Source organism: Pinus tabuliformis, chromosome X (genome assembly GCF_031772625.1).
Source record: "Pinus tabuliformis cultivar Carrire ecotype Pingquan chromosome X, CPIR1, whole genome shotgun sequence".
In the NCBI taxonomy this organism is placed as follows: domain Eukaryota; kingdom Viridiplantae; phylum Streptophyta; class Pinopsida; order Pinales; family Pinaceae; genus Pinus; species Pinus tabuliformis.
The window spans coordinates 273,378,330-273,402,482 of NC_142308.1; the positions used below are offsets into that span (position 1 = coordinate 273,378,330).

At 35.7% G+C, this 24,153-nt stretch overlaps 1 protein-coding gene and 1 pseudogene across 2 annotated transcripts in view; both read right to left on the minus strand.

Annotated features, from left to right (window-relative positions):
* Positions 1-24,153, minus strand: part of LOC149139446 (ABC transporter I family member 17-like) — a 251,129-nt gene that overhangs the window by 26,780 nt on the left and 200,196 nt on the right. The window lies entirely within an intron of this gene.
* LOC149139448 (ABC transporter I family member 17 pseudogene) lies at positions 15,693-17,251 on the minus strand (annotated as a pseudogene). The gene is made up of 3 exons (XR_016264497.1): positions 16,787-17,251; positions 16,572-16,751; positions 15,693-16,451 (listed from the first exon to the last, which is right to left on the minus strand). The product of XR_016264497.1 is annotated as an ABC transporter I family member 17 pseudogene (transcript).

Consider the following 24,153-nt stretch of genomic DNA (forward strand, 5'->3'; position numbering starts at 1 on the left):
CCCCGATTTGCTTTTAGCTTTGATTGAAACACTTCGATATATGGTTTTACAGCAGACGGGGGAACAACCTACCTCATGGACCCACCAAAATGAACCTGCATGGCGATAGGTTATTAGGAACTAGGGCGACCCAATCCATATTTATAAACAAAACTTCCTTAGAACGCATGGCACACAATTACTCATCCGAACCCACAAAGTAACGCCACAAACACAAATATTGGCATTTTCAAATGTTTTTCACTTTTGCTTTATCAATGCTTGCTTTTGGATGTCCAATTTCAACCATTAAGGTAAGGCAAGTTAAGAAGGTGAGTAAAGAAGGAAAAAAAGATTGATTGTGTCACCGGATCCTTGCATTAATAAATATGGTTAACTTGAATTGTTTTTCTTTTAATTAATACAATATATTGAATTGTTTTTCTTTTAATTAATACAATATATTCAATGTTTTGAGAATTTATATTAAAATCACAAGTAGATAAGAAACAAATTTGAATAATTTTCTTTCTTTAAAATATTAAAAATATAAAATTATTTTTGAAATCTTAATGTTTTATCTTGGACTTCTCTGTATACTAAAATTTGGTGCATATCACTCTAGTCTTTATAACCATTTTGTTTTTGTCATTTTCCTCCTAGAGAATAGGTGTTTTTGTCATTTTCCTCAGGTTATTTTAGATAGGCTTTATTGAATTTTTGTAATGGGTAAAATGCACTTCTATTTTATGTTTTGATATGAGGTTAAGAGCAATTAATGCTACAAAGTAACTATAGATTTTTTAAAGTGCATTTTAATTGTTTTATGTTTTTATGTTTTTATTTTTATTTTATTTTATATTTTATATTTTATATTTTAGATTTTATATTTTATTTTATTTTATTTATTTTTCTTTTTATTTATTTATTTATTTTTATTTATTTTTTAATTTTAATTTTAATTTTTTAATTTTATTTTATTATTTATTTATTTATTTTTATTTTTATTTTTATTATTATTTTTTGAATATGACTACTCCTATATTGATACAAAAATATGGTTACAGAGAGGCAGAGGCCTCGAGAGTTCTAGCCGATGAGTCGGCATGCTTACAAAAATCGCTTAGGAAATTGACCAAAAGACCAACATACTGTCTTGCTTTGAGACTTAAGATAATTGAGAACAATAATGGAGTACCGAGACAAAAAGAAAGGAACAACGCAACCACTACCAAGACAGTGACTGTTGAGATTTTCTGTTTGAGTCAAATAGGCAAAAATCTCTGAAGGATGACAACAATAGGGATTCAGGTCCTAGATTAACTCCAGTTTGTTGGGAGGGAGTTAATGCCTCCTATATTTGATGTGAGGGAATTAATGAAGCTGTTAGATTCTCCATGCTATATAACAGGCAACCATTCGGATGGTTAGCTATGAGAGTGAGAGTTTTGTGAGGATTTCTTGATGTAATCTCCAATTTGATTAATAAATTCCCGATGCCTATGTTTGGTGGACGTAGCCCAGATTGGTTGGGTGAACCACGTTAAACTCTTGTGTTTATGTGCTTGATATTCTGCTGTGTGTTTATTGATTTGCTGTGCCTCTGAATTCCAACAATTGGTATCAGAGCATGTTGGAGGAGCGCTGGAGGTGGAGCGCTAAGGTGTGGAGGCGCTGGTGCTGAGAAGATTCTGTGCGTGCTGTGCGTAGAGTTCATTACTGTGCGTGCGTGCAGGCGTCCTTAATCAGTTCGTTGCTGTTGCGTGGAGGAGTGGAACCTGCGTACTGTTGGGATATTCATCGCTGGTGCATGATTGTGGAGACCGCCTGTGCTGCCTGAGGGTGGAGACCGCCTGCGCGTAGTGGGTAGTACTGGCAGCGTGGAGCGATTTATAGCTGATGCGTAGAGCGATTCACCACTGCTGTGCGTGGCTTGCTGGTGGAATTTGATGTGTATACCCTGTGCTGGTGCGGGCGTGAAACTGCCTGCGTTGAATGCGTATTGAAGAGCTGGTGCGTATTGAAGTGCTGGCGGACTGTGCTAAGGGTTGCTGTGCGAATACCTGGTATGTTAAGCAATGAACGGTTTCAGATACCTGGTATGTTTTTTAATTGCGTGGAGCGTACTCTTATCCCTGCGTGTTGTTAAATAGCCCCTGCGCGTTTGTTTTTTAATTGCCCGAAACCTGGTGCGAATTTGAGTGGTGCCGTATTCTTTATGTGGTCCCTTCTCTGCTATACAACGCAGTAGGAATGTTTACAGCGCAGTTTAAACAAGTTGAGTCGTTTGATTGAAAAAAGGCAGTGCCAGTTAGTCATTTTTTCTTTTAGACAGCATTTAAAAACACTTCCAGCGAAGCAGTAATTACTTTAGTGGGATTACAATGTAGTAACCAAACGCTTCATCGCCTAATGCAACCGCGATTCTTTAAAGGGTTCGTTATCATAATTTATAGAAGAAAAAGGCTCACATTCGAAGTATGTGGACTCAAAGTTTAACATCTTTGAAATTTGAAGTGGGGCTCTTGATATCGAAGGACAATTCCATTGGGCATGAGCACGGAAAGTTACTTGTACATTATCATTTTGTGAAATGCATTTTACTCCACATTTTCAATTTGTAACACAATCATGAGATGAAATATATACAGCGAAGACAGCCAAGCATAGGCAGTTTTTTCTTTGTTATGTAAAAACAAAGGCATAAGCAGAATTTTTTTTTTTTTTTTTGTGAAGTGCAAAAAAAAAAAAAGGCAGTTTTTTGGTTGTGTAAAAACAAATGCAAAGGCAGATTTTTTTTTTTTGTGAAGGGAAGATATTTTTTGTTTTAAAGGCATAGGCAATTTTTTTTTTAATTGCTGGTTCGATATTTGGAGATTACTGTGTTTTTTGTTGATACAAATGGCGAAAACTCAAAGTGCCCGGTTTGAAATTGAAAAGTTTAGTACATCAGATATCCTTGAGTTTGACGATGTTGTTGGAGCCTTGTTGGCTGAGGAGACGAGGAAGAGGTCGAATGCAGACACCTCTACATCAGAGGTAATGATGGCCAGAGGTCGCTCACGAGAGAGACACTCCGGGGGAAAGCATAGCGAATCTCGTTCAAAGTCTGAAGGAAAGAAGCCCAAGGTGAAGTGCTGGCATTGTGGCAAGGCTGGACATCTGAAAAAGGATTGCTGGAAGCGAAAGCAGGCTGCTAGCGAAGGCCCTTCGACAGAAAAGAAGGAAGCCAACACCACAGATACAGGTTCAGTATCTGGTTCAGGTATGAGTGATGAAGTATTATAAGTTAATGTGTCAAATCATGGTCACCATTGGTTGTTAGATTCCGGGGCATCAAACTACATGTGTATCCATAAAGAATGGTTTAAGGATTATAAATCAATTAATGATGGTGTTGTGTACATGGGTAATGATGTAACATGTAATATTGTTGGGATTGGGAGCATACAACTACAAATGTTTGATGGGACAACAAGAATATTAGCTGATGTGAGGCATGTACCAGATTTAAGAAAAAAATTGATTTCATTAGGAGCACTTGATTCAAATGGATATAAAACTGTAATTCAAGGTGGAGTAATGAAAATTTACAAAGGCATCTTACTAGTTATGAAAGCTAAGAAAGTAGGAAATCTATTTCAGTTAGAAGGTAGAACTGGGTCAGATCATGTGTCTGTGTCTGAACATGACAGTAGTTCCATTCACTTATGGCATCAAAGATTGGGGCATATGAGTGAAAGAGGATTGAAAATTTTGGCTGACCGAAAGTTACTTCCTAATCTAAGATCTGGAAAATTGGATTTCTGTAAACATTGTCTGTTTGGTAAACAAAGTAAACAAAAGTTTAAAACAGGCAAACATACTAGTAAAGGCATACTTGATTATATCCATTCAGATGTGTGGGGTCCAGCTCCTACAGCTTCATATGGTGGTTCATCTTATTTTGTATCATTCATTGATGACTTTTCTCGGAAAGTTTGGGTCTTCATGTTGAAAAAGAAGTCTGATGTTTTTACAGTTTTCAAGCAGTTTAGAGCATTGGTAGAAAACAGCACTGGTAGAACAATAAAATGTTTAAGAACTGACAATGGTGGTGAGTTTTCCTCCAAGGAGTTTGACAGCTATTGCAAGGATGCAGGGATCGAGAGACATAAGACCACGGTTTATACTCCTCAGCAGAATGGAGTTGCTGAACACATGAACAGGACTCTTCTAGAGAGAGCAAGGTGTATGCTGAGTAACGCCGGGTTGCCGAAGGAGTTGTGGATGGAAGCAGTGGCAACAACTTGTTATGTGATAAATCGATCTCCATCGACGGCGATAGATTGCAAGATTCCGCAAGAGGTATGGAAAGGACACCCTTGTGACTATTCTAAACTCAGAGTGTTTGGTTGTGATGCATATGCTCTAGTGCCTAAACATCAGCGAACTAAGTTAGATCCAAAGTCTAAAAGGTATATCTTTGTTGGGTATGGTGTTGGAACAAAGGGATATAGATTGTGGGATCCTACTACCCGCAAAATCATCATCAACAGAGATGTAAGGTTTAATGAATCCTCTCTTGTACAGTTAGATGTAGATAGAAGTTTGAAACAGGATGATGTATCTGATTTCCAGCATATTCAGTTTGACAACATTTCTAATGATAGTCATAACGACCATAGTTCAGATTCTAGTCATGAACAGGTTTCAGAATCAGATTATGAATAGGGTTCAGATAGAGGACATGAACAGGTCTTAGATGGCGATCATGAAGAAAATCCTACAGTTGATAGACAGCCAATTGTGGAAGCACCAGAAACATTCTTAAGGAGGTCTATAAGGATCAAACGCCCTCCGAGAAGGTATGATGATCATGTTACTTTAGTTGCTTTGATCGCTAATGATGATGAACCTTTGTGTTATCAGGAAGCTGTAGAAGGTTCAAATAGTGACAAATGGAAAGCAGCCATGAAGGAAGAAATGATGGCCTTAGGTAAGAATGGCACGTGGGATCTGGTTGAACTTCCCAAAGGCAGGAAAACTGTGGGATGCAAGTGGGTCTTCAAGCTGAAACAAGGTGTGAATGATACGGAAGACAGGTACAAAGCTCGGCTGGTTGCAAAAGGGTTTTCTCATAAATCCGGTATTGACTTTCATGAGATTTTTTCGCCAGTGGTTAAAATTGTTTCAATTAGAATTGTGTTAGCATTAGTGGCTTTGTTTGATTTAGAGTTGCAGCAGTTAGATGTTAAGACTGCATTTCTACATGGTGATTTAGATGAGGAAATATATATGGAACAACCGGAAGGGTTTGTTCAGCATCGCAATGAGAAATTTGTCTGCAGGCTCAAGAAGTCATTATATGGCCTGAAGCAGTCGCCTCGGCAGTGGTATAAGAAGTTTGATTCTTTCATGTTGAGTCAGAAATATGTAAGAAGTGAATATGATCATTGTGTTTATTTTAAGAAGTTAAATAATGGCATGTTCATTATCTTAGTGTTATATGTTGATGATATGCTTTTAGCAAGCAAAAGCATAGAAGAAATCAACAGGTTGAAGACTCAGATGGCAAGGCCGTTTGATATGAAAGATCTAGGAGCCGCAAGACAGATTTTGGGCATGGAGATTTTCAGAGACAGGAGTAATGGTAAGCTGTGGCTATCACAACAAAAGTATGTTGAGAAAATACTTTTGAGGTTTGGTATGAATAATGTGAAGCTTGTGTCGATCCCTTTAGCTTCCCATTTTAAGCTTTCTTCGAGTTTATGTCCTAATACAGATGAAGAAAAGGATTATATGTCTCGAATTCCTTATGCCAATGTAGTAGGATGTTTGATGTATGCGATGGTGTGTACGCGACCAGATATTTCTCATGCAGTTGGGGTTGTCAGCAGGTACATGGCAAATCCGGGTAAAGAGCACTGGTCAGTAGTGAAATGGGTGCTTCGGTACTTGAGAGGCACAAGTAGTTATTGTATTTCTTACAATAAGAGTAGTGAATTTGTTTGCGGATATGTTGATTCTGATTTTGCAGGTGATTTGGATAAGAGAAGGTCAACTTCAGGGTACGTCTTTACTCTTGCAGGTGGAGCTATAAGCTGGATGTCAAAGCTACAGAACATTGTTGCTTTATCCACTACTGAAGCAGAATACATTGCTGTTTCTCATGCTTGCAAAGAGGCGGTTTGGTTGAAAGGTTTGCTTGGTGAGTTTGGTAGGTTACAGGATAACATCAGGTTACTTTGTGACAGTCAAAGTGCAATACATTTGGCTAAGAATCCGGCCTATCATAGTAAGTCAAAGCATATTCCAATCAAATATCATTTTGTAAGACAGGTTATCACTGAAAGGGGAGTTTCTCTTGAAAAGGTGCATACAAAGGAGAACTGTGCAGACATGTTCACGAAACCAGTTTTGTTGGAGAAGCTACGCTGGTGTTTGGCTTCCCTTGGCTTGCAGAAAAGATAAAATAATAATAACAGGGCATCAGGCGAATTGTTGTCAAGGTGGAGACTGTTGAGATTTTCTGTTTGAGTCAAATAGGCAAAAATCTCTGAAGGATGACAACAATAGGGATTCAGGTCCTAGATTAACTCCAGTTTGTTGGGAGGGAGTTAATGCCTCCTATATTTGATGTGAGGGAATTAATGAAGCTGTTAGATTCTCCATGCTATATAACAGGCAACCATTCGGATGGTTTGCTATGAGAGTGAGAGTTTTGTGAGGATTTCTTGATGTAATCTCCAATTTGATTAATAAATTCCCGATGCCTATGTTTGGTGGACGTAGCCCAGATTGGTTGGGTGAACCACGTTAAACTCTTGTGTTTATGTGCTTGATATTCTGCTGTGTGTTTATTGATTTGCTGTGCCTCTGAATTCCAACAGTGACCCATTAACATACTGAACAAAAATGGGAGTAAACCGCCCACGCAGGGGAAACCGACAAATCCGAAATTGAAAGAGACCTGATTCTGAGAGTTGAAAACGTGAAAAGGATGTGAATCCTGAAGGGAGTGAGCAACTTCTTTCAACAATTGAACAAAAATCATAAGGAGCAGACCTGATCACTCTTCATGCGATGTTGGAGGCGATTCTTCAACAATGCGGCAGCCAAATTGGTCTGGGTCTTCACACTCAGAGGGTCGGCCCTCTTTTCCTGAAGGACCCCCGCTTGAAGGAGCGCTCGGACTGGCTTGGAAGGTCAAATCCAGAGTTGCAGAGCCGCCTTGGGTATTTCTCTGAGTATTCACATTCTGCGTGGTATCAATCTGGTCTTCCATTCTTGGTACCAAAGGATGTCCAGGACTGTCAGCCTCCAAACCCGCAGAAGCCTCGCACAACTCGACAGTAACGGATGCTATGAAGGAGGAGTTTCCAAGGGTGCATGGGAAGCGGAAGCGAGCTGTATGGGAATTGGGATGGAGAGAGTGCTCTTCGAAGAAGATTTGCCCTCGACCTCTGCCACGTCTGCTTCTAGTCTTAGGGTATCTTTCAAACCGAAAATCCGAAGCCTCTGACAAAGGGTCCGAGGTAGTGGAGGAAGGCTGGTGGGAGACTTGGCCTCGAGAGCTTCCTCTTCTTCTAATCATCCTGGTGCACATTCTTGGCATCTTGAAGAAATCTGGGGGAACCGAACAGTCAGCCGTGGATGGGATTAAGAGGGGGCGACCGAGGGAGTTGCAATGAGGAGTGTTTGAAGCATGAAAGCCCATACGAATGTCATCGCCTTGATTTTGAGACCGCCAATACCCTGGACTGTCTTCCACCTTGCTGAACCAACAAGTGCAGAAGGGAGAAGCGGGAAGGAATAACAAACAGAGCATCATTACCGATATACTAACACACCTACAAGAGGGAGTGAGCTGCGTTATTGCAGCATTTATGTTTACAGACTGTGACATTAAATCAATTCTTGTGCGATGCCGGCTGGCACTTGTGATGAGCCACGCGCTCTTCCTTTGCGCCCCCAACGTACTGAACTCTCTGCTATGCACCCGCATCCGGGGGTGATGAATCCTGTTGCACCAGAGAAGTGAAATCTTGTGTGAGTTGTACATCATTGGATTCACTTAAAGGTCCTGAGAAAAATAGGAGCTGCTGATTGACTCCCTGATTAGCCAATCTGTCTGCAACCCTGTTGGTCGATCTCCGAATGTGTTTGAAAGTAATGCTTTTGGAGGTCCCGAGCCATTCCTCTATTTGTTCCAATCTACTCAGAAGCCACCAACTCGAGGCAATCTTTGCTGCTGAGGTACCTGAGTGAATCCTTGTGGCTGCTGCTATTAAAATTTGAGAATCCCCTTCTACCTCAAGAGGGAAAAAGTCTTCCTTTTCTGCTATGCATAGACCTTTCCATAAACCTTCAAGTTCTGCAGCGTTGTTGGTATCTTTGCCAAAGTTACATTGGGAAGGTAAATGTATTTATCTTTGGAGCAGTACCCAACACTCACACCTGTCCTATTTGATCTCTCATGGATAAAGCGTATTTTGATGTCATATACTTCCATACGTAATGATTTTTACATCAAATTGTTGGATCCCCTAAAAATGACCTATTGAAAGTCTCCTTATTGCCAACAAAAATCCTGGGGGATCAAGTCAACATTTTAGGTTGAGCCAAAACCACTAATACCAATTAAATTGTCAACACTTAAATTACAATTGAATTTTACCCATAAAATAATTTGATGAAAGGTCCTTTGCAAATATTTGCAAAGGAAACACCATAAGTGGGTAGCATACGAAGATTTACATAAAATGTCTCTACTGGAAGTTATGCATGCTTATCTCAACTTGTGTACACAAAAATGAGAGATTTGAAAGTCACACATATATTTAGTGAAATAATTGTCAATCACCAAAATGAATTAAAAAAAAAAAGAACTTGCAATGGAAACCCATCACCCATGTATGTGACTCGAGAGAAGAGGATCTACTGCCAATTGGTCCATTTGCAGGAGCAAATCCTGTGATTATAGAAGTTACGTCGATGGAGATTTAAGTAATGCCAAAAACTTAGGTGATGGTGATGGTGTCATACTAATTAATCATTACATAAGTATACTTATTTAAAATAGACAACAATACAATAATTAATATTATGTATAGCTAATATGTTTCTGTGTTTGTACACCAATGATACTTTTTAGTGATGAGTTACTCTTATAATAAAAAAATGATTTTTAATCACTAGTATCTAGATGATGGCTTTTGGAGTATTAGTTCAAAAACATATGTCTATTTGGAAAAACATGTCTGTGGGTAGTTTGAAGCTTGGAGTACATATGAAACACAACTGCTTTACCATTGGATCAAAACTCATATGGAAAATGTTATCATTTTTTGTTATAAGGGGTTCGCAGAACACATCCCCTTGTCAAGTTAGAAAGTTGTTCACATTCTGAAATGAAAAGTAAGGACTTGAGAAAAATTGTCTGGATTAATGGGCAAGTGCTTCAAGGTTGGTGTAGGACCTGGATCCTATGCACTTGCACTTTTTGTATGGGTAGCGACAATATTTATTTGCAGATGTTGAGATAATTTTCCCAATAAAAATACCACAAACTAAATTTTATAGTTACCATCTCACAAAAAAACAAAATAAATAATAAAAAAAGTGATTCAGAATAATGTCAAACTTTGGAATCTCCATATTTGACCTTGTTAGTAAAGACTAGATTCTATTTTTCTTTTACTAAATTTATTTTCAATCTTTGATGGTTTTTTAAATCACTTTATAAAAAATAAACATCCTTGGTTGAATTGAAATTGAATAAAATATTATTTGACGTCCAAAAATAAGCAATGAACAATTAATGAGACTATTTATGATTCTAATAGACACAACAGAGCTTAAACCCATACTTTTTTTTTTTAGGAAGAAAAACCTAAAAGAGTTTATAAAGTCCATATACACTCTAGACCCACTAAATAATTAAGGAGAGTAGTGGTAGCTAGTAATGGATGCCAATTTAACATCTACAGCTGAAAACAAGTCAGCAATGGAAGGTATCGTGATACTATATTGTTCTCTTTATGGAGTATTTCCATATCAACTCTGGGAAAATTGGTCACTAGATCACTTTTAGCCTAGATTTCCTATAAATTGAAAGAAGGCTAAAAGACTAAGCCAAGATATTTTGGTCGACCCTTTCTTAGGTAATTTCTTATTATGTGCAATCAACTATGCCTCTAGTTAATGTATTAGAGCTAATAGAGAACCTTATAAATCCCTAAATAAATAGTTATACTTTACCCCGAATTGCATGGTGGAGTGAATGCTTCAACATGAAATGGTCGTTTGTCTTTGGATCCATGTTTCAAACTTCCCAAAAACGTTGGTCTACAACAATTGATTGTAGGAACAAATCTATAGTTGGCACAGAGGAAACTTTAGTCCATTATATGGATTGGAATACCTTTATTATAAACTCATTCCCCATCTGAACATGGGTGTTGACATAATGAAGTTTTAGCCAGAATAGTTTGTGTAAATCCACCCATGTGTATTTTACCTATGATCTATATATATATCCTTACAAATAGCTCAATAATGTCTCTCTTTGTCCAATCTCCCTTCATTTACAAAGATCAACACTTTAAGAAATTCCAGATAGAGATCTATATGAAGGGAACCGATTCAACAAGAAATAAAATAAATAGAATGCTTGCAATGAAGTCTTGAACAAAAAAGAGAGTTGAGATAAAATGATGAGAATCAAAAAAATAAAACAAATACACATTAAACAAATAATTTTTTCATAGGTCAGATATCAATAGTGCATACATTAAGTTATAAACCATATGACATGTGAAGGCCATTTCTTAGACCAAGGATACCAACTGAGTGTCAATGTCATGATTTACCATTTTTGCCTATAGCCCACTCAAATTAAAGATTCATTTTTGGTATTCATAAATCAATGAGGGTGAGTTATCTCAATGTTGCTTATAACACATTGGGAGAAAAGGGTGAAACAAGTTGCTTCTAACAACATGAGAAAATATTAAACATCAAACTCAAGTTTCGTTCATAACAAAATGATGGAAAGTGTGGATGTTTTTGTATAAACACTTTTAAAATAAATCAATCCTTTTGATTGAAAATATTAAATACGCAAATGAGAATGCATTCAAAGCTTTCATTTTTCACCTCAATGATATGAACCAACAATTGATAGCACTGACCCACCAAACTTAAAAAGTGAGGAATTGAAATCTCTCAATTACGTTGCATGGAAAGGGAATCTGAAGGCTATAGGGAAACATCTCGAAAGAGAATATGTAAATGTCCTTCTGAGACCAAGCAAGATTTTTTATTTTTACAACCCCCTTTGCTTATCTACACCAGGAGATTGTGGGGCTTCAAGTCCTTGCACACACAAATCACTGGGCTTGTAAGAAGTTAAATAAGGCAGAGCACCGACAAACCCCAATCTAGATATTGTATTTAAAGTCAAGTGAATGATATTAGCTTGTGAAAACACATCAAAAAGCATATACTGGCTAATATATTTGCCTTTGCGAAGATGAAATTTTACAAAATGGGACATTTCGAAAACCACCAATACATGTAACAGTTAATATATAGTATCATGAAATTATCACAAGAGGCTCTAAAATTATATTACATTTGAAAATTAATTTGAAAGAAAATTACTATGCAAAGTGTGGGAATACAATATTTAAGGTCCACAACACCAACCAACCACTTCAAAAATTCTTATAGTGGCTAAAAATATTGCCTTTGCAAAGACGAGTTTGTGAAGTTCTTAGGAAGGGCATTTCCAAAACCACCAATGTACACAATAATTAATATATACTCTCCTGAATTGCTTAAATCCTTAAAAGGGATAAAAAAGGAATGAATGATATTTCAATATGTATTATAGAATAACTTTAGGAAAAATGGAGTATTTTCTTGAAAAGAATGTTGTGATGTTTATGTTTACCATTAAAGTTGTTACAACCAACATTATTTGAGTGAAAAACTTTGTTAAAAGAAATTAACAGAAACTCTACTACGAACAATGATAACAAATAGAAAAACAAATCAACCACAATATAAACTAAGTAAAGGATTAGAAGTGGAGAAAGCCCTTACATGATTACAAACAATGGGACACTATTAAGAAAAATGGGATAATATTAATGATGCATCTTCATTGTGACCTAAGCATCTTTTTGGTTTCTTCCTTTTCTCTATGTGGCAAGGGTATACAAGGTACATTCTTGTTCATTGCTGCATCTTTGTTGTAACTGCAACATCTTTTTGGCTTCTTCCTTTTCTCTATATCCTTGTCATTGTTTCATCCTCTTTGCCCCTTCACATGAGAAACTCTAGTCAATACTACAAACTTAAGGTTTCTTACTTCTTTCCAGTTATTTTCACATGGCTCTCAAACATGTGGGTTATGGATATCTTATCCGAACTTTACACTTCCAAGGTACAAATGCTTTAATGTCAAACTTATATTTTTTTACCAAAGGGAAGAAAATTGTCTTAAAATGGTTTTAATATATTTTAAAATCCAAGGTTGCCCCAATCTGAAAGTTATTTCCATTTATAATAGGGAAATCATTGGCAAAATGGTGTGCTCTCTTGGAAAAATACCGTGACATTTGTCTATGCCATTAAAATCCACTACAACCAACAATTTTTTAGCAAAAAAAAGTGGAGAAAACCCTTGGGTAGTTAAATACTCCAGGACTATTAACTACTAATTCCAGGTGAAGAATGATTAACAAAGAAATAGTCCTTTGCACCATAATGTTGGCGGCAAGAATTTACAATGTATATCCTATGTTCATAGTTATGTCTTACTATGAATGCATAAATTTATGGTTTTTTCCTTTACTTCCTCTTATCTTCTCCACCAACACTTCTAGAGAAACTCTGATAAACATTGTTGAGTTAATGTTTTATGCTCTTTTACAATTATTTTCACATGGTCATCTGACCTGTTGTTTATAGATCTTGGTTCCTCTCTTTGCAATTCCATGATGCAAATGCTTTGATACCAAAATTATATGCTTTAATCTCTGACTTGTGGGTCATAGATCTTTATTCTCAGCTTTGCATGTCCAGGATGCAAATGTTTTGCTATCAAAACTTTGTTTTTACTAGCGAGAAGAAAGTTTTCTCTAATGGATTTATCATATTTTTGAAATCAACATATTTTCCCCTATTGAATCTTGTTTCCATAAATCTTAAATAAAATAACTGTAGAAAAATCGATGTGTTTTCCTAGAAAAATGTTGTGGCATTTATTTGTGCCAACAATTTCTGCTACAGCCTAAAAAGTGTTGTATGTGAAGAGTTTAAAGTGAACAACACATTACAAGAATCCACACCATATATTAAGCACATGATTATACTGGAGAAAGCCCAGTCTGGATTAAAATATTCAAAGACTATATTAATTGAGAGAGGAATTATGTATTGAATTCAGTTACAATGAAATATACAATCTTCAAATATACAATCTTCTTACACTCTGATGTTGGCAACAAGTGTTCATGATTTTCATTCTGCTCAATACTACGTTGTGTTGTGAATATGTCATCTTTCAGGACTTTGCTTTTATCCATCTCCTTTTTGTCACTTCCTTGTTTTCTCCCCAACACTATTAATCACAGGATTTGTAACTATAACTGAGAAAGTCATTGTAAGAACATGTTGTAACAATGAATCCACCACTTGAAAGTTGTGTGGTGGTGTTTCCAATCATGAGATTGCTCCTTTTGCATTACATACTAGAGCAGGATGTTGCTAGAGATAGTAGAACACAATACAAGTTGTTATTTTCGCAAGTAGATTAGATCAAATCTCTCAAATTATAAATATTTTTCTTCATTTAAAAAAAAAATTCAATTAAAAAAATTTAATCTATTTTAATACTTACTAGATTAATGATTAAAATAAATCTCTATTAATTAATAAAAAACCAACCCATAAATAACAACATCACAATTAATTGCATATACTCATAAACAACAACATCAACAACAACATCACAATTGATTACATATACTCTTAGTACACAACAATACACTAAAAAAATGAAAATTAGTCCACATCTCCTCAGAGTAGAAGAAACTAGTGGTAGGTCCATCTCTCACTTTATAGTAAGTGAATACATCACTCAAACAATAAACTAAAAAAAATGAGAATTAATCCACATCTACTCATAGTAGAAGAAACTAGTGGTAGGTCCATCTCTCACTTTATACCAAGTGAATACATCACTCATTCTATGTCCATAAATACATAAATGTTCTACCTAAACACAGTGGTAGATCCATCTCTCAATGGATGGTAAGTGAATACATCATTCACTCTATGTCCAATAGTTAGTGCATAAATATATAAATGTTCTAGATAAACCTACGTTGATGATAAGGTCATACATTAGTCACTCTATGTCCAATAGTTAGTGCATAAATATATAAATGTTGTGGATAAACCCACGTTAAGATCCCGTCCAGATCCACCTGGAAAGTCCAGTCGTGATTGTGCGCAGATGTCAATACCCGACAAGCCACGCATTGCAGACATACGGTATTAAGCTTTTGCGGGGATAGAAAGCTTGTCTTTGCATGTCTGAGGATAGGTGTAGCAAATTCAATTATTGAATGGTTGTTAGGATCTGCGTGTTATAATTTAAATCTGACTCACCCTATGTGATGATGGTAACGCTTATATAATAGACAGATTAGTTTTAAATGTCAGTTGTCAATTCATGGTTTTGTTGTTTATGAGTACATCAAAATTTCACGAGCATGAGGTACTTTTAGCAGAACTGTGAGTGTTGCCATGTGATAATCATAGAAAGACAACGTAAAATAAGTACTGAATTGTTAGAGCTATTCAATAATGGAATTAATGGTTGGGATGGTAATTTTTTTAATTGGTTGAAATATTTTTTATTACTCATATCTATTTATAAGTAGGTAAAAATAATTACATATTATATATCTATATAAATTTCAATTTTAATAAGTTATTTTTCAATATTTTCAAATTATAAAATTCAAAATATTATTTTTTTAAACTAAATAAAAATAAAAATTTCAACTTTAACATATTGTTTTAAAATATTTTCAAATTATAAAATTTAAATATTTATTTTACAAATTAAATAAAAATAAAAATACATAAAAGTATAATAGGTGGTTTTCAACTATTTTCAAATGGAGTTGTTTTTAGTTGGATTTTTTGGACTTTTTGGTGTCGAAGGAAAAAATTGAGGTGAAATCTTGATTTGTGTTATTTAAATTGGTTTTTTGACTATATATATAGATTCAACGCCTAAAAACCCTATGGCACTTCGATTGTGCAAGGCTTACCCATCAAGATTGTGATTTCAATGAATTATTACCGGACTTTAGAGAAATTAGCCCAGAAATACCTACCACAAAAACTTCCAAAATATTGTTTTCAACTATTTTCAAATGGAGTTGTTTTTAGTGGGATTTTTTGGACTTTTTGGTGTCGAAGGAAAATTTTGAGGTGAAATCTTGATTTGTTTTATTTAAATTAGTTTTTTGATTGTATATATAGATTCAACCCCTGAAAAAATCCTATGGCACTTAGATTGTGCAAGTATTACCCATCAAGATTGTGATTTCAATAAATTCTTGCCAGATTTTAAAAAATTAGACAAAAATAACCATTAAAAAAACTTTCAAAAATTCACAATAAAAATAAAAACAACTCAGTTTCAAATTAAAAAATTCCAACATTAATTTTACAAACTAATTACAATCTGCATTTACAAACGCATAATCAATACACCACTAATAGAACGTGCTTATTAAGCGCAAACATAAAAGAGTGGGAAAAAATATATATCCCAATCAATGAACGATCAAAATGTTCTAATTGGATTGTGAAAAAGACCTTTCCCGTACGTTTGACGGCTATGTCGGTGGAGTAGGGATCCGAGTGTTATTTTTCCACACACTGAAATTACCGCGATTACGCCGACTCTGGATTCACTGCATCAGATTCGAAGTTTGGATTCCGATAATGCCCATTACTTCCTACGTATCCTCACTTTATTAAGATGGAATAAAAGTATAACAATTGCAATTGCTTTCTGACCCGACACACGGACAGAAAATTAACCACACAGGAATTCATTTCATCAAATTTCATTCAACTGCATTGTTTCCAATTCATTTCATCAAATTTCATTCATTCAATTGCATTGTTTGTGATGGTGAAATTCAAGAGCTCAATTCAAGGAACTTGAGAGCCGTGGGATGCTTTGCAATGCACAGCTGGTCGGGTGTCAGAGTCTCCACGATCTGCCCATCTACCAACAGAAAGACAAGGTCGGCGATCCTCTGAATCTGTTTCACGCTCTGGGAGACCATGATAATCGTCATCCTCTTGTCCCTTCTCAGCTTCCCGATCGACTCCTCGATGCGCTCAGTGGATATGGGATCCAGGGCGCTAGTATGCTCGTCCAGCAGAAACACCTATTTTTCATAACAACCAGAGTCAAATTTAGAGAAAAGACTGACAGAATCCTTTCATCCTCTGTAGAAAAAAACCCAATTCCCACAACATTAACCAAATTCAGAAAAAGCAAGACCGACCTTAGGCTCGTTGGCGAGAGCCCTGGCCGAGGCCACCCTCTGCGCCTGCCCAACGGACAGATCGCTGGCGGATCTGGCGGCTAGAGATGATTCCAAATCCGCAAGGCTCAAATACTCAACCACCTTCTCGTCCGATAATTTCTCACCGCGAAGGGCCGGCGGCCCGGCCCATACCTTTTCCTGTGAATCAAAGAAAGAAAGTCATGAAGATGAGCAAGAATTGTGCATCAAATTGATTACCGACCTTCGAAGAGGGCTGGCGTCTGGAAGAGCATTCCCACACGGTGTCGAAGGGAGAGCACGTCGGGGTTACTGATGTCGTGGTCGTCGAGGAAGACGGACTCGACAGGCGGTTCCCTGAGTCTGTTCAGTGCCCTCAGGAATGCCAACTTTCCGCTCTTGCTGGGTCCTATTACGCCCACCACCGTTCCCTTCCATATGTCCACCGACACGCCCGACAGAAGGCTCGTCCCCTGCTTGGCCGTCCTCCAAATATTTTTCACCCTTATCTTCGGATGGCGATCATCATCGCCCACAAACCCCTCCAAGTCGTGCTCATCGATGCCGCGCAGCAGCTGCTGCTCATCTCCCAACTCTTTGCAGCCCAAAACCCCAAAGATAATAATAATAATCAGAGAACTAATGAAGAATAAGCGTACAAAAAACAGAGTGGTGTGCATAATACCTACGATTGAGTTCCATTGATAAAATCGATGTGGAAGCCAATCACAATTGAAGAAACAATTTGGCGTACAACGAGTGGAAGAGAGAGCTCTATTCGGGCTATCTAAAAATTAGTCTAGTCTACCGAGGCGGAGGAAGAAATTGTCCGGTCCGTTAAAAAGTGATTGTAATCTGGGTAAAATATTCCAATAAATTTTAGAGTATCAGTGCTTGAATCATGTTTTTAATGGTCGAAATTTGACAACTATGATTTGGATTTACAGAAAACCCTGCCAAATTTTATCAAAATATCGCTGAAATTTCCATGATTTTCAAACACTGCGCTTTAGTTTGATGTGGACCCCACTTATATTACATCACTCTTTAATTTTCCCATTTTCTAAGTATATAGGGGTGAGCCTTCTATTGTTGTGCAGGGACCAATACTTGTTATAGTACTGGTCCCACACATCCATAAAAAAATATTCATAAATCATCAAAAATATGCACATAAATAGTTTATATTAAGTTATATAATTTAGTCCAAAATGGGCCCACATATTGATTGGCCAACAAGTGTCAAATACCAAACCTTAACATCACATATTGACAAGACATAATATCTCAAATATCCCCAACTCTCAATTACCAAATAAGTCAAAATGCACTACAAAACATTCCATTGAATTCTAGTCAGGAGTACACCTATCCCATCAAACAATCACCTACAGATTTCCACTGGAGCAACACATCCCATTGCTCAGTGATACCTGCACAAGAATAGGTGAAAAGTATGTCAGCCATATGTATATGTGTATTTAACCATTCAACCTATTAAAGACAATAAATGACAACATTCAATTCTCAACATTCCATTCAGGATTAAAGACAATAAATGACAACATTCAATTCAGGAATTAATTCAGAGGATGCAATAAATGACACCAACCCTTTAAATTCAAGTATTAAACACACCAGCCTTTTCAATTCAGGAATTAAAAATAGGAAAGCACATGGATCAACCATCAAAGATTATCAACCATTTGATCATGTACAAATCAATCCACGCTACACATTTGAATTTGGGAGATGGCAATCTATGCCAATCTTCCCTACCAATTAAATTCTATATGAAAAAACTATAAAACATCAACTCTTACTCATTTTCATTTCAAACATTCATTCTACTAATCAGCTATTGGAGACATCCAATCAAAGTGTTCAGACATTGTTACATTCATTCTATTCAGAAGTTGTTGGAAACATACAAACTGAGTGTGTGCACAGTGTTACATTCATTCTATTCATCAGTTGCTGGAGACATACATGTATGCTTTTCTTGAATAATGTTACCATTTTTGTTGAATAATGAATAATGTTATCTCTGTTGAGAAACAAGGGTAAACTAAAGCCATTACAACCAATTTCATCACTGTTTTACTGTTTTAGAAACCAATTTCATTGCCACTATAATCTCAATTTGACCCCTGCAACTAATAGTAAAGAATATCCCTTCAAAGAGCAAATTCTGATGTCAGGTAGATTCATTGTCTGGTTAGAGAAGCATTTCTAAATGAATAACATACCCACTGGTTTAGAAATTATCTTTCCTAGTCTCAAGGGGGTCTCTTAGGTGTCGTATGCTTGCTGCCAACAAACCCATAAATTTGTAAAAAATCAAAGTTGATTGGCACACAAAAAACTCAATGTGAGATGTTGCCCCTAAGCAGTCAACAACAAGGATAATTTCTTACCTATATTAATGCTCGTTGAGATCAGATGCCTCCAATAGTATAACAATGAGTGAATAATGACAAAACTGAAAAGATATGTGCCTGAGGTGAATCTGAAATCATTTGGATAACAACGAGTGAATAATGACAAAACTGAAAAGATATGTGCCTGACGTGAATCTGAAATCAAAATAAGTATCAAGCAAACCAAACATTGCAACACATCTAACAACAGTTAGTAGAGTGAGTTAGGGTGGTGATATCACGTAGATTCATTTCAATCGATTCTTCCTCGACATGACATGATGAGGATAAAAGCACGAAATCTTATTAGACTCAGTGGTCTAACAAACAATGGCTCAATAATGCATGTAATTGATTGATATAAAACTAAATTATGTATGTGTTGTATATGAGATTTGTTCTGTGATTCTGATCTGATGGATTTTGTATGATTGATGATGTCTGATGGCTTTCTGATCTGAAGTGTAATATTATGTGATATGGGTTTATGAGGGGCATTCTCGGTATGTCTTTTTGTGTGTATATTCCTCACATGGGGGCTTCACTGAAAAAGCAATACCATATCACGTGTGCTCATACTGGGGGATAAAAAATGACGAAAAACTGAAATAATATATTGAGCATATAATAGGGGGTAAAGGGCTTTTATATGTTGTATAGCAATATGTGTATTATAAGGTATTGTTTATACAATACATTGGCCATGTGGAGGCAAAATACAAGTGGGATGGAGAAATAGAGGTTTAAGAGTATTGTGGGAGGGAGAAAAAAATCTATGGTAATATTAGGTCCACAGTAGCTTAATATTCAAACCTATGGCCCTAGTATTGACGTGCGATTCATGGTAATGTTAAATTCGTAAAGTAAAAGTAACATTATCCTTTATCTTTCATTTTCATCATTTTACTTAAATTTTTAACATTACCATGAAATGACTCATGATGTTTGAGAGTGGTTATGACCTCATTAGATTTCACATGGAGAAAGTAGAATTTTAGATCTCACTTAAAATCTAACAAACTTATTAGTTTTTCAAGATTGGGGGGATCACAATGTTTCCATTGGATTTTGTCATGTACTAGGGTATGAAACTCATATTTAATCAAGAGAACTAAGCCCTCTATGTGCCTTGATGATAGTGACATTGATTGTCAAACTCCTCTATCACGACCCTACTAAAAATGTACCTATCACTCAAACGAATTATTGACTTAACTGCTGCGTTTTTTCTATCTTATTTTAATGCTTAGAGGGTGATATTAATGATTTTGATGATATGTAGGTATTTATTGTAGCAGGGTTGTTTGGATGTTAGAGGCCATCCAGAGCCCATTTGTTGATGTATTTTCGGTTAAGAGATGGATTACACTTGATTTTATTTTGGTTATGTGCATCCTTACATGCTATATAATTTAGAACTTGTAATTTGTGGACCTATGATTGATGAAGGTTATAACTACTAGATGAATGATTTTATATGGTTTAATCCATGTTTTTATGTTTTTATCACAGATTCATCATTCTACAAGATTTTGTTGACATATATGCATCAAAATATATAAAAATATATATTATATAAAATTCACTCCCAAAATCTCTTCGAACCTGGGAGATTTTGGAACTGTCACTCCTCACTCCTGCTTCCATTCCCACTTCTCGCTTCTACTCTCGCTTCCTACTTTTGCCCCAGCTCCCAAGAAGCCTTGTTGTAGAACATACATGCGTCACATTATTAATACCTCTATAATCTATGTCTAATGTGTTTGTTAAGACTTTTTACCTGTTGCTATACTACTGATCCTCCCAATCATGGGGCAGTAGAGAAGACAAAAAATATGGCACCTTAACCCTTTCCTTGCATTAGTGATGAATAGGTTGAATGAAAGTGAAGGAGACAGTGATACAAACTATTGATTAGTAGATGGCACATGCATGCCACATGAGATAGTGAAATAGGCTATTGTTTGGAAGAGAGTGCATGCATGCTAAGGGCACACATGTCACACCTTCAATTAATTATAGTTTAGATGTTGTTTCAAATTTAGCAATTTCAGTTCTGGATAGAGTTTTTCTATTATTAGAACTTTTCTTTTGTTATTTTTATCATGCATGATATATTCTTACTAATAGGCTGCAGATCCTTGGTCAATTAGAATAATAATGCATGAGATATTCCCATATTAGGTAGAGGACACAAATCTCAAGGAAGGGATGCATGATTGCATGCTCCGTTTCATTTTTTATGGAGACACACTTACTTGGCACTCTTAGCATGCAACTATGGTGCACTAGGTGATCAGGGCTATGATTTGACAAAGTCCAACAACATAGGATTTTGCATGTGTCCATATTCATTGTACTTTCTCTCCTCTTCCTATTCTATAAGAAAGATGAAAGGCACGACATTGTTTTGGTTATTGAGGTTTTATTTTGAATTGTTGTAGTGTATCTTTTTTAGTATTCAATAGAAGTTAGATGCAATTCTATGTATTTTCCATTCAAATTTTCCACAATATGTATTTGTAAATCAACCAACTTATATCTGCCTTTTTTTATTAAAACTTTTAAGTTTTCAGCGACTTAGTATTTAGGTCATTCTTTTTAGGTGTAGAATCCGCTTACCATTATTAATGAAAACAAAGGGATATAAAAAATGTTTATGAAAAAATGAATACCTACAATATCTAGTGAAAGTAGGGGCTTTTAAATTGGGAGGTGTGTTGGGTTAATATTGGTAGGGGGTTAAATAAAGTGATTTTTAGAGGTATTTTCTAATATGTAGTCAAATTAAGGGTATTGTTTAGTATGCCACGAATGCACGTCCTATGTTAGAGGTTCATTGAGTGAAGCCCCCATGATTCCTCATTATGCAATGCAACCACATATATTTTTCGAGAGAAACTCACAGATCCAAATTGATATGCACATAAATCTCCTGTGGGGTTTTGACAAGCTGGGCAATCTTACCCCAGTTAGGCATGTTCTAGATGCTAGTTTCTTTGCATTTATAGTGCTTTAGTTCATTTGGTTGAGTAAGAATCATTCTTCAGTGAAATCAAGAAATACGTTGGGGAAGAATCTTTGAAATCTTGTTTCTATGGATCAAGAAATCAAGCTAGTGTTGTCGCTCTAGGCGGGACTAACAACACTGATAAGCTCTAGTTTCATAAGACTTTAATAGGACACTATTGTCCAAAGAATGAAGACTATGTTGGGGTGGCTAGTCACCTACACATTTCTAGATGAATAACAGACCCACTGCTTTAGAAATTCTCTTTTCTAGTCTCAAGGGGGTCCCCTAGGTGTTGTATGCTGCCAACAAACCCATAAATCTGTAAAGAATCAAAGTTGATTGGCACATTGAAAACTTAGTGTGAGTTGTTGCCCCTAAGCAGTCAAGAAAAAGGATAATTTCTTACCTATATTAATGCTCGTTGAGATCAGATGCCTCCAACAATATAACAATGAGTGAAGAATGACAAAACTGAAAAGATATGTGCCTGAGGTGAATCTGAAATCAAAATAACTACATAACTACATAAAGATACTACAACTAAGAACCCTTACATAAAAACATGCTAACCCTTACTAGGAATAAAAAAAATGGCAAGAACAAAATGAGTGCCAAAAACAATGATTTGAGGACACAAAAAGTTAGTTGGGTTGAAGAAACTTAGTTATGTCAAAGCTGTTACAAAAAAAAAAAGGAATAGCTCTTCCTGATAACTCATATTTTTACCAACTAGGAATAAAATGAATGCCAAGAACAAAAAGAATGACAAGAACAATGATTTGAGGACACAGAAAGCTAGTTGGGTTGAAGAAACTATGTTATGTCAAAGCTGTTACCAAAAGAAATAGGAATAGCTCTTCTTGAAAACCCATATTTTCACCAACTATGAAAAAAATGAATTCCAAGAAAAAAATGAATGCCAAGAACAATCATTTGAGGACACAGAAAAATAGTTGGGTTAAAGAAATGTGTTATGTCAAACCTGTTACAAAATTGAAAAGGAACAGCTCTTCCTGATAACTCATAAAAATCATCTAAGAATCAAATAAAGAAGTTTAAACCCTTCCAATAATGATTTTCAGATCCTAGATGTATTCAACTACAACATATAGATAAAGCACTGATTGTTGTTGCTCATTGATTGCAAAGGCCAATGAATTTCCTTGTTTTCTAATACAGTTTTTTAAAATCAGAATTTGGTGGTTACTTTGCAATATAAACAAACAGAAAATCATAATATAAACAAACAGAAGCCAAAAAGATATTGTTTTTCAATTGGACAAGCTCCAACCTGAACACTGATACACAACACTTCCACTAAGTCATAATATAAACAAAAATTATCCTGGAGTTAATTTGTTTGGATAATTTGAGTTTTAGTTACATGGTAAGATTTTTAAAGGGCTATAAAAATTATAAGTTAGAAAATTCTTGTTAATGTTCATTAGTATGGTAAGCTTCATGTATCTCATGTGCAGTTGCCAATTATAATGTGTCACCAAGCCAGGGAATCCCTTTTTTAATTGAAGTTCGCAGGCTTACTGATAATTTGATTTCGTGGAAATTAACAAAGGGGAAGAGCAAATATCTAAATAAGATAACGAAATCAAGAAAGAGCATTGATCTCAACAAATTTCATGTAACGTGAAGAAATTTGATCCCTCTCGGCTCATGTTAGTTTTGTATTTAAAATGGATCTATGTTGGTCTAATTGTAACTGATACATAATGATTGAGCCAAGCTTGAGATCTTCCTTTCCTGATGAATTCCCTTGATTGGAAATCTTAGTTACAAGGAGATTAAAAGTATTTTAAAAAGTTGAGTTCACTTCTATTCCAATCACAATGGTGACATTTTTAAGAGTTGTAGGCAAAATAAGACCTCTTATTTGTACGAGGAAAGCAATAGAAAGACCTCAGAGTAAGATATTCAAAGAATGCTTTGCAAAGATGGAGCCTTTGCTCCATCCTTGTTATCATTTTACTTTTTTTAACAAATAAAAATGTTAAGACGAAGTATATTTACCGGTTAAAAGATGTTTATTTTTTACTTGAAATTTGACTGCAATCAAATTGTTGGAGATGGATTTATTGTTCAACTACAATAAAATTGTTGGAGATGGATTTGTTGTTCAACTGCAATCAAATTG